Source organism: Hypanus sabinus, unplaced genomic scaffold (genome assembly GCF_030144855.1).
Source record: "Hypanus sabinus isolate sHypSab1 unplaced genomic scaffold, sHypSab1.hap1 scaffold_2389, whole genome shotgun sequence".
In the NCBI taxonomy this organism is placed as follows: Eukaryota; Metazoa; Chordata; class Chondrichthyes; order Myliobatiformes; family Dasyatidae; genus Hypanus; species Hypanus sabinus.
This window is the reverse complement of record NW_026780507.1, coordinates 22,291-33,445: the sequence shown is the minus strand read 5'-3', so window position 1 is coordinate 33,445 and position 11,155 is coordinate 22,291.

The following is an 11,155-nucleotide window of genomic DNA, read 5'->3' as shown; positions in this document are numbered from 1 at the left end:
TATGTAGTTTTTGGAGAAGCAATTAGATTAGGTAAATTACCACAATCATTTTATAAAGCTTCTATCTCTTTAATTTTAAAAAAGGACAAAGATCCTACTGATCGTGCAGGTTATAGACCGATATCCCTGTTGAATGTAGATTCTGAAATCTTTTCCAAGATACTGGCGATGAGGTTGGAGAGGGTATTACCTCAAATTATCTCTGAGGACCAAACTGGATTTATCAACAGCTGTTACTCATTCTTTAAATATTAGGAGATTAATCAATATTGCTTATACTCCTTCATGTAGTAGCCATTTCATTAGATGCTGAGAAAGCATTTGATAGAGTTGAATGGCCATATTTATTTAACTTTCGTCCAATCTTTATATCTTGGATTAAATTGATATATCACACCCCAGTAGTCTCGGTTCTTACTAATAATCAAAGATTTCCCTTTTTTTTTGGCTTATTTCGGGGTACCAGGCGAGGTTGTCCTCTTAGGCCATTGCTATTCGGTATTGCCCTGGAACCTTCAGCAATTGCTATTCGAGAATCACCCTCATCCTCCCCTCTGCCCACTCTCCCTGAACATCCCAACACCTGTCGTCCTCCTCTTGAGACTTCCCACTCCTCACCCTCCCTTAACCCCATGCCAACCCTTGCCATGTCTTCAACATCCCCCCCCCCCCCCGACTGAGGCAGAACGCTCTGTCCTCGGTAAAGCCCTCACCTCAGCGAGTTCCGTGCCCGCCATGATGCTGAACTCTTCTTCTGCCGCCTACGTCTCGGAGCCTACGGCTTCAACAAGGACTCCCCCCTTCCCCCAGTGATGACCCATTCACGCTCCTCCTGGACACCCCCATCGGGCCTTCTGCCTGCTCTCGACCTTTTCATCTCTAGCTGTCGCCGAGACATCAACCGTCTCAACTTCACCACCCCCTCTCCTATTCTAACCTCACTGCCCTCACCATCAGACCTGCAGACAAAGGTGGTGCCGTAGTGGTCTGGTAGACGGACCGCGACCTCACTGAGGCCAAACGGCAGCTCTCCGACACCTCCTCGTACTTACCCCTGCCACAGGACGCCACCAAAAAACATCAATCCACAGTCTCCCGCACCATCTCCACCCTCATCAACTCCGGACACCTTCCTCCCTCAGCCAAAAAACTCATAATTCCCACACCCCGCACAGCTCGGTTTTACCTCCTCCCCAAGATCCACAAGCCTGACTGTCCGGGCAGACCCACAGTTTCAGCCTGCTCCTGCCCCACCGAACTTGTGTCTGCCTACCTGGACTCCATTTTACCCCCCCCCCCCCCCCATAGTTCAGACTCTCCCCACCTACATCCAGGATACATCCCATGCCCTCCACCTCTTCAATAACTTCCAATTCCCCGGCCCCGACCGCTTCATTTTTACCACGGATCTTTATACGCCTCCATCCCCCATCAAGAAGGCCTCAAAGCCCTCCGCTACTTTTTGGATAACAGACCCCAGCACCACCACACTCCTCCGGCTGGCGGAGCTTGTTCTAACTGTAACCCTTACCCAATGTCGAGGGGAAACGGAGATCCAGCCACACACCAAACCCACCTCCCGTTCGCACAGGTGCTGTGAGAATCGAGTTTATGCCTCGCGCCCGCCATCAGTATCAAACCCACAACAAATACCGTTATGACATACACTTTAAAGAGTTTACTAAGATTAAAAGAGTAGTAGGCAATACTATATATATATACAAGGAAAGAAACAAAAGGCGCCAACTTATCAAAGTTCAGTCTGTTTAGTGCACTCGTTGGAGCTCAATCAACGACCCATCCGACCGTCGCACCTGGGGCCACCCCGGTGGTCTTCCGAGCAGTCCAGCGCACGTCCACCTTCCTCGGCGTCTCCCTCACACCCAAAAACCCGCGAAAACCCCTCCCCCAAGTTCCCAGCATCACAAGACACAATAACATTCCCCATTGATTAACAAATGAATACAATTACCAAATCAGCCATTCTAGAGAGAAACACTTATCCGACAAAGAAGCATTCCTGCTCGTAACAAACCAAAGAAGCCATTTTGAGTAACATGCACAGGACATTGTACATAGCTCTCAATAACTTCTCCTTTGGTTCTTCCCGCTTTCTCCAGATCAAGGGTGTAGCCATGGGCCCCAGCTATGCCTGCCTCCTTGTGGGTTATGTGGAACAGTCTATGCTCCAAATCAATACTGGCACCACTCCCCAACTTTTCCTCCGCTACATTGACGACTACATTGGTGCTGTTTCCTGCACCCGTGCTGAGCTCGTCAATTTCATCGACTTTGCTTCTAACTTTCACCCAGCCCTTAAATTCACTTAGTCCATCTCGGACACTTCTCTCCCCTTTCTCGATCTCTCGGTCTCCATCTCTGGAGACAGACCGTCCACTGACATCTTCTACAAACCCACTGACTCCCATAACTACCACGACTATACCTCTTCCCACCCTGCCCAATGCAAAAATGCCATTCCCTATTCCCAGTTCCTCCGTCTCCGCTGCATCTGCTCCCAGGATGTTTCCATTCCAGGACTTCTCAAATGTCCTCTTTCTTTCAGGATCGTGGTTTCCCTTCTGGCATCATCAAAGATGCCTCCACTTCAGCCCTTAACCCATCCTCCCGTCACCACAACAGGGACAGGGTTCCCCTTGTCCTCACCTACCACCCCACCAGCCTCCAGATCCAGCATATTATCCTCCGCAACTTCTGCCACCTTCAACAGGACCCCACCACCCAGCACATCTTTCCCTCCCCTACCCCTCTCAGATTTTCGCAGGGATCGTTCCCTCCGCGACTACCTGGTCCACACTTCCCTCCCCACAGAACTCCCACCCGGCACTTATCCCTGTAAGCGCAAATGCTACACCTGTCCCCACACCTCCCCCGCTACCACCATTCTGGACCCCAGACAGTCCTTCCAGGTGAGGCAACACTTCACCTGCGAGTCTGCTGGAGTCATCTATTGCATCCGGTGGTCCCGGTACGGCCTCCTCTACATCAGCGAGACCCGACGCAGATTGGGGGACCGTTTCGTCGAGCACCTCCGCTCCGTCCATCACAATAGACAGGATCTCCCGATTGCCACCCACTTCAATTCTGCCTCTCATTCCCATCTAGATATGTCCATACATGGCCTCCTCTACTGCCAAGATGAGGCCAAACTCAGGTTGGAGGAGCAACACCTCATCTACCATCTGGGTAGCCTCCAGCCTGGTGGTATGAACATTGAATTCTCCAATTTCCGGTAATTCCCTCCCCCTCCCCCTGTCCCAAGTCCCTCTCTGCCTCTCTCCCCTTTCAACTTTCTGCTTCTTTATCTCTACAGTTATTTCATGCTTATCCCCTCCCTCCCCCCCTTTATCTTTCCTTTGATTGGTATTCCTCTGGGCCCTACCCCCTCCCCTATCTCTATTACTGGGCTTTGGCCCTCTCTCCCCCCGCCCCATTCCTGATGAAGGGTCTCAGACCGAAACGTTGGCTACTCTTTTCTCACGGATGCTGCCTGACCAGCTGAGTTCTTCCAGCGTTGTGTATTACTCGTGGGGTGGAGAAACCTGCGTTATCATTGTCTGCAGACGACTTGTTATTATACATTTCTAACCCTGAGAAATCCATTCCCACAGTTATATCCCCGCTGGCTCAGTTCAGTAATTTTTCTGGTTACAGACTGAACCTTAATAAGAGTGAACTGTTTCCCCGAAATATGCAGTTCCAATTTATGGAAATTTACCGTTTAGATTAGTTACCAATCACTTTATATACTTAGGGGTTAAAATGACCAAAAAAAAAGGATTTATTTCAGGCTGATTTCTTGCCTTTAATTGATTAGATTAAACATTTGTTCACTGAATGGTCACCACTGTCTCTGTCACTGATAGGTCAGATCAACGCTATTAAGATGATTATTTTACCTAAGTTTTTCTATATATATTTCCAAGCGGTACCAATCTTTATTCAAAAATCCTTTTTTTGATAATGTTGATTCAAAAATTTCTTCATATATATGGCAGAATAAAAATCCTAGGTTAGGTAAAAGATATTCACAGAAATCTAGAAAGGAAGACGGACTGGCATTGCCGAAGTTTAGAATTTATTATTGGGCAATCGATACCCGATATATGAAAAGTTAGTTATGGGGCTTGGGTATATCTTCTATTCCTCACTGGGTAAATTTGGAAACCAAATCTGTACAAGGGTTTTCATTTCAGGGACTTCTCTTCCCTTTGCTTTTTCTAAATTGCATAAACAAATTGACAATCCGAAAGTTAAACACACTCTGCGCACATCGTTTCAATTTCGGAAATTCTTTGGGTTGAATCAATTTATTTTAGCAATTCCTATCACATCTAATTTCTTCTTTCCTCCCTCTATTTACGGACCAAGCCTATTTCGCTTTGAAGACTGAAGGTATACTACGATTTTCCAATTTATTTTTGGATAATTGGTTCATGTCCTTTGAACAATTATCTGAAATATAATTTGCCTAGATCCCACTTTTTTTTTTAAAGATATTTACAGATTAGGAACTTTTTAAACACTGTACTTCCTACCTTTCCAAGTCTGGATTTTATGAGTATTTTGGAGAAAATTTTAGAATTAAATCTTTTTCAGAATGCAACTGTTTACAATATAATTATGAAAATACCTTCAGATGTTCCTTATAAAATTAAGAATGATTGGGAAAGGGAAGTTTACTATCCCGATTGAGAAATAGGGGAAAAAATTCTTCAATTAGTTAATTCATCCTCTATATGTTCCAAACATTCATTGATACTGTTTAAAGTTGTGCACAGGGCTCATATGTCCAAGGATAAATTAGCTCGTTATTATTCCCACATAAATCCTATATGTGACAGATGTCATTCTGCAACAGCCTCACTAACTCATAAGTTTCGGTCATGTCCGTCTTTGAAAAATTACTGGAAAGATATCTTTGATATTATTTCAACGGTATCGAGTATTGATTTACAACCTCACCCTATCACCGCAAATTTTGGTTCACCAATGATAGAGCCAATTCATTTATCCCCTTCAGCTTGTCGGATAATTGCATTTCTTACATTAATGGCTATTTTGATCTAATTACATTAATGTTCTAATTACATTAATGATCTATTTTGTTGAATTGGAAAGAGATTAATCCCCCGACCACACTTCATTGGTTTTCTCAAACTATGTTATGTTTAAATTTGGAAAAAATTAGAAGCCTTGTATATGATCCTTCCATTAAATTTGAAAAGACTGGGAGGCCATTTATTCAATATTTTCATATGATGTAATTTGACTTTTTCCAAAGTTCGCTCTTTCTTTTTTGTTCCTGATTATCTACATGTAGAGAGGATCAGAGTTGATGACACTTACCATTCTTTTTCTTTTCTTGGATATTATAAACAGCCCACACAAAATGCCAGTGGAACGCAGCAGGCCAGGCAGCATCTGCAGGGAGAAGCTCTGTCGACGTTTCGGGCCGAGACCCTTCGTCAGGACGTCCACCAGCATTTTGTGTGTGTTGTTCTCCAGCTTTTTACCTCTTTCCCCAATCAGACCTTCCCTTCTCCAGACAACACACACACACAACACTGGTGGAACGCAGCAGGCCAGGCAGCATCTACAGGGAGAAGCACTGTCGACGTTTCGGGCCGAGACCCTTCGTCAGGACTGACCGAAAGGAAATATACTAAGAGATTTGAAAGTAGTGGGGGGACGGGGAAATGCGAAATGATCGGAGAAGATCGGAGGGGGTGGGATGAAGCTGAGAGCTGGAAAGGTGATCGGCGAAAGTGATACAGAGCTGGAGAAGGGAAAGGATCATGGGACGGGAGGCCTCGGGAGAAAGAAAGGGGGTGGGGGAGCACCAGAGGGAGATGGAGAACAGGCAGGGTGATGGGCACAGAGAGAGAAAAACTAAACTAAATATATCAGGGATGGGGTAAGAAGGGGAGGAGAGGCATTAACGAAAATTAGAGAAGTCAATGTTCATGCCATCAGGTTGGAGGCGACCCAGCCAGTATATAAGGTGTTGGTCCTCCAGCCTGAATGTGGCTTCATCTTGACAGTAGAGGAGGCCATGGATTGACATATCAGAATGGGAATGGGATGTGGAATTAAAATGTGTGGCCACTGGGAGATCCTGCTTTCTCTGGCGGACAGAGCGTGGGTGTTCAGCGAAACGGTCTCCCAGACTGCGTCGGGTCTCACCGATATATAAAAGGCCACACCGGGAGCACCGGACGCAGTATACCACACCAGCCCACTCACAGGTGAAGTGTCGCCTCGCCTGTCGCCACATGAACAGCCCATCTTCCTTTTTCTTTTTCTTTCAGTCAGTGGTTCGCTTGTGTACATTCGTTTGTTTCTTTGGGGTATCTGATTTTTTATTGTTTTCAGGGTTTTTTTCTTATTGTTATACCAAGTTTTCTTGCCTAATGATTTTGGGGGACTCATTTCTCTTGTACCTATTGTTTAAAGATCCATCTATGTTAACTTTTAATATTGTCATCCTGATAATTATGTATCAATATTTGTTATCTTAATATATAGATATTAATAAAAAGATTGAAAAAGAAAGAAAGACACACACCGTGAACGGAGGGGAGTGTCGAGGGACGGGGGGACCTCGGCGTACGAGGGTAGGACACGCACCGTGAACGGTGGGGAGTGTCGAGGGACAGGGGGACCCCGGCGTACGAGGGTAGGACACGCACCGTGAACGGTGGGGAGTGTGGAGGGACGGGGGGACCTCGGCGTACGAGGGTCGGACACACCGTGAACGGTGGGGAGTGTCGAGGGACGGTGGGACCTCGGGGTACGAGGGTAGGACACGCACCGTGAACGGTGGGGAGTGTCAAGGGACGGGGGGACCTCGGCGTACGAGGGTAGGACACGCACCGTGAACGGTGGGGAGTGTCGAGGGACGGGGGGACCTCGGCGTACGAGGGTGGGACATGCACCGTGAACGGTGGGGAGTGTCGAGGGACGGTGGGACCTCGGGGTACGAGGGTAGGACACGCACCGTGAACGGTGGGGAGTGTCGAGGGACGGTGGGACCTCGGCGTACGAGGGTAGGACACGCACCGTGAACGGTGGGGAGTGTCGAGGGACAGGGGGACCTCGGCGTACGAGGGTGGGACACGCACCGTGAACGGTGGGGAGTGTCGAGGGACGTGGGGATCTCGGCGTACGAGGGTCGGACACGCACCGTGAACGGTGGGGAGTGTCGAGGGACGGGGGGACCTCGGCGTACAAGGGTCGGACACGCACCGTGAACGGTGGGGAGTGTCGAGGGACGGGGGGACCTCGGCGTATGAGGGTAGGACACACACCGTGAACAGTGGGGAGTGTCGAGGGACAGGGGGACCTCGGTGTCCGAGGGTCGGACACGCACCGTGAACGGTGGGGAGTGTCGAGGGACGGGGGGATCTCGGCGTACGAGGGTAGGACACGCACAGTGAACGGTGGGGAGTGTCGAGGGACGGGGGGACCTCGGCGTACAAGGGTAGGACACGCACCGTGAACGGTGGGGAGTGTCGAGGGACGGTGGGACCTCGGCGTACGAGGGTAGGACACGCACCGTGAACGGTGGGGGTGCCGATGGACGGGGACCCCGGCGTACGAGGGTAGGACACACACCGTGAATGGTGGAGAGTGTCGAGGGACGGGGGGACCTCGGCGTACGAGGGTAGGACACGCACCGTGAACGGTGGGGAGTGTCGAGGGACGGGGGGACCTCGGCGTACGAGGGTGGGACACGCACCGTGAACGGTGGGGAGTGTCGAGGGACGGGGGGACCTCGGCGTACGAGGGTAGGACATGCACCGTGAACGGTGGGGAGTGTCGAGGGACGAGGGGATCTCGGCGTACGAGGGTAGGACACGCACCGTGAACGGTGTGGAGTGTCGAGGGACGAGGGGATCTCGGCGTACGAGGGTAGGACACGCACCGTGAACGGTGGGGAGTGTCAAGGGACAGGGGGACCCCGGCGTACGAGGATGGGACACGCACTGTGAACGGTGGGGAGTGTCGAGGGACGGGGGGACCTCGGCGTACGAGCGTAGGACACGCACCGTGAACGGTGGGGAGTGTCGAGGGACGGTGGGACCTCGGCGTACGAGGGTAGGACACGCACCGTGAACGGTGGGGGTGCCGATGGACGGGGACCCCGGCGTACGAGGGTAGGACACACACCGTGAACGGTGGAGAGTGTCGAGGGACGGGGGGACCTCGGCGTACGAGGGTAGGACACGCACCGTGAATGGTGGGGAGTGTCGAGGGACGGGGGGACTTCGGTGTACGAGGGTAGGACACACACCGTGAACGGTGGAGAGTGTCGAGGGACGGGGGGACCTCGGCGTACGAGGGTAGGACACACACCGTGAATGGTGGGGAGTGTCGAGGGACGAGGGGACCTCGGCGTACGAGGGTAGGACACGCACCGTGAACGGTGGGGAGTGTCGAGGGACGAGGGGACCTCAGCGTACGAGGGTAGGACAAGCACCGTGAACGGTGGGGAGTGTCGAGGGACGGGGGGACCTCGGCGTACGAGGGTAGGACACGCACCGTGAACGGTGGGGAGTGTCGAGGGACGGGGGGACCTCGGTGTACGAGGGTAGGACACGCACCGTGAACGGTGGAGAGTGTCGAGGGACGGGGGGACCTCGGCGTACGAGGGTAGGACACGCACCGTGAATGGTGGGGAGTGTCGAGGGACGGGGGGACTTCGGTGTACGAGGGTAGGACAGGACACACACCGTGAACGGTGGAGAGTGTCGAGGGACGGGGGGACCTCGGCGTACGAGGGTAGGACACACACCGTGAATGTGGGGAGTGTCGAGGGACGGGGGGACCTCGGCGTACGAGGGTAGGACACACACCATGAACGGTGGGGAGTGTCGAGGGACGGGGGGATCTCGGTGTACGAGGATAGGACACGCACCGTGAACAGTGGGGAGTGTCGAGGGACGGGGAACTCGGCGTACGAGGGTAGGACACACACCGTGAACGGTGGGGAGTGTCGAGGGACAGGGGGACCTCGGTGTACGAGGGTCGGACACGCACCGTGAACGGTGGGGAGTGTCGAGGGACGGGGGGATCTCGGCGTACGAGGGTAGGACACGCACAGTGAACGGTGGGGAGTGTCGAGGGACGGGGGGACCCCGGCGTACAAGGGTAGGACACGCACCGTGAACGGTGGGGAGTGTCGAGGGACGGGGGGACCTCGGCGTACGAGGGTAGGACACGCACCATGAACGGTGTGGAGTGTCGAGGGACAGGGGGACCTCGGCGTACGAGGGTAGGACACACGCCGTGAACGGTGGGGAGTGTCGAGGGATGGGGGGACCTCGGCGTCCGAGGGTAGGACACGCACCGTGAACGGTGGAGAGTGTCGAGGGACGGGGGAACCTCGGCGTACGAGGGTGGGGCACACACCGTGAACGGTGGGGATTGTCGAGGGAAAAGGGGACCTCGGCGTACGAGGGTAGGACACGAACCGTGAATGTGGGGAGTGTCGAGGGACGGAGGGACCTCGGCGTACGAGGGTAGGACACACACCATGAACGGTGGGGAGTGTCGAGGGACGGGGGGATCTCGGTGTACGAGGATAGGACACGCACCGTGAACAGTGGGGAGTGTCGAGGGACGGGGAACTCGGCGTACGAGGGTAGGACACACACCGTGAACTGTGGGGAGTGTCGAGGGATGAGGGGATTTCGGCGTACGAGGGTAGGACATGCACCGTGAACGGTGGGGAGTGTCGAGGGGATCTCGGCGTACGAGGGTAGGACACGCACCGTGAACGGTGGGGAGTGTCGAGGGACAGGGGGACCTCGGCGTACGAGGGTAGGACAAACGCCGTGAACGGTGGGGAGTGTCGAGGGATGGGGGGACCTCGGCGTACGAGGGTAGGACACACACCGTGAATGGTGGGGAGTGTCGAGGGACGGGGGGATCTCGGCGTACGAGGGTGGGACACACACCGTGAACGGTGGGGATTGTCGAGGGAAAAGGGACCTCGGCGTACGAGGGTAGGACACGAACCGTGAATGTGGGGAGTGTCGAGGGACGGGGGGACCTCGGCGTACGAGCGTAGGACACGCACCGTGAACGGTGAGGAGTGTCGAGGGACGGGGGGACCTCGGCGTACGAGGGTAGGACACGCACCGTGAACGGTGGGGAGTGTCGAGGGACGGGGGGACCTCGGGGTACGAGGGTAGGACACGCACCGTGAACGGTGGGGAGTGTCGAGGGACAGGGGGATCTCGGCGTACGAGGGTCGGACACGCACCGTGAACGGTGGGGAGTGTCGAGGGACGGGGGGACCTCGGGGTACGAGGGTAGGACACGCACCGTGAACGGTGGGGAGTGTCGAGGGACAGGGGGACCTCGGCGTACGAGGGTAGGACACGCACCGTGAACGGTGGGGAGTGTCGAGGGACGGGGGGACCTCGGCGTACGAGGGTGGGACACGCACCGTGAACGGTGGGGAGTGTCGAGGGACGGGGGGACCTCGGCGTACGAGGGTAGGACATGCACCGTGAACGGTGGGGAGTGTCGAGGGACGAGGGGATCTCGGCGTACGAGGGTAGGACACGCACCGTGAACGGTGTGGAGTGTCGAGGGACGAGGGGATCTCGGCGTACGAGGGTAGGACACGCACCGTGAACGGTGGGGAGTGTCAAGGGACAGGCGGACCCCGGCGTACGAGGATGGGACACGCACTGTGAACGGTGGGGAGTGTCGAGGGACGGGGGGACCTCGGCGTACGAGCGTAGGACACGCACCGTGAACGGTGAGGAGTGTCGAGGGACGGGGGGACCTCGGCGTACGAGGGTAGGACACGCACCGTGAACGGTGGGGAGTGTCGAGGGACAGGGGGATCTCGGCGTACGAGGGTCGGACAAGCACCGTGAACGGTGGGGAGTGTCGAGGGACGGGGGGACCTCGGGGTACGAGGGTAGGACACGCACCGTGAACGGTGGGGAGTGTCGAGGGACAGGGGGACCTCGGCGTACGAGGGTAGGACACGCACCGTGAACGGTGGGGAGTGTCGAGGGACGGGGGGACCTTGGCGTACGAGGGTAGGACCAATCTGAAGCATTCTGCCGGCTGCACATTGGAGTCGGTATTTCTTTAGCAAGGCCCGGTCGGA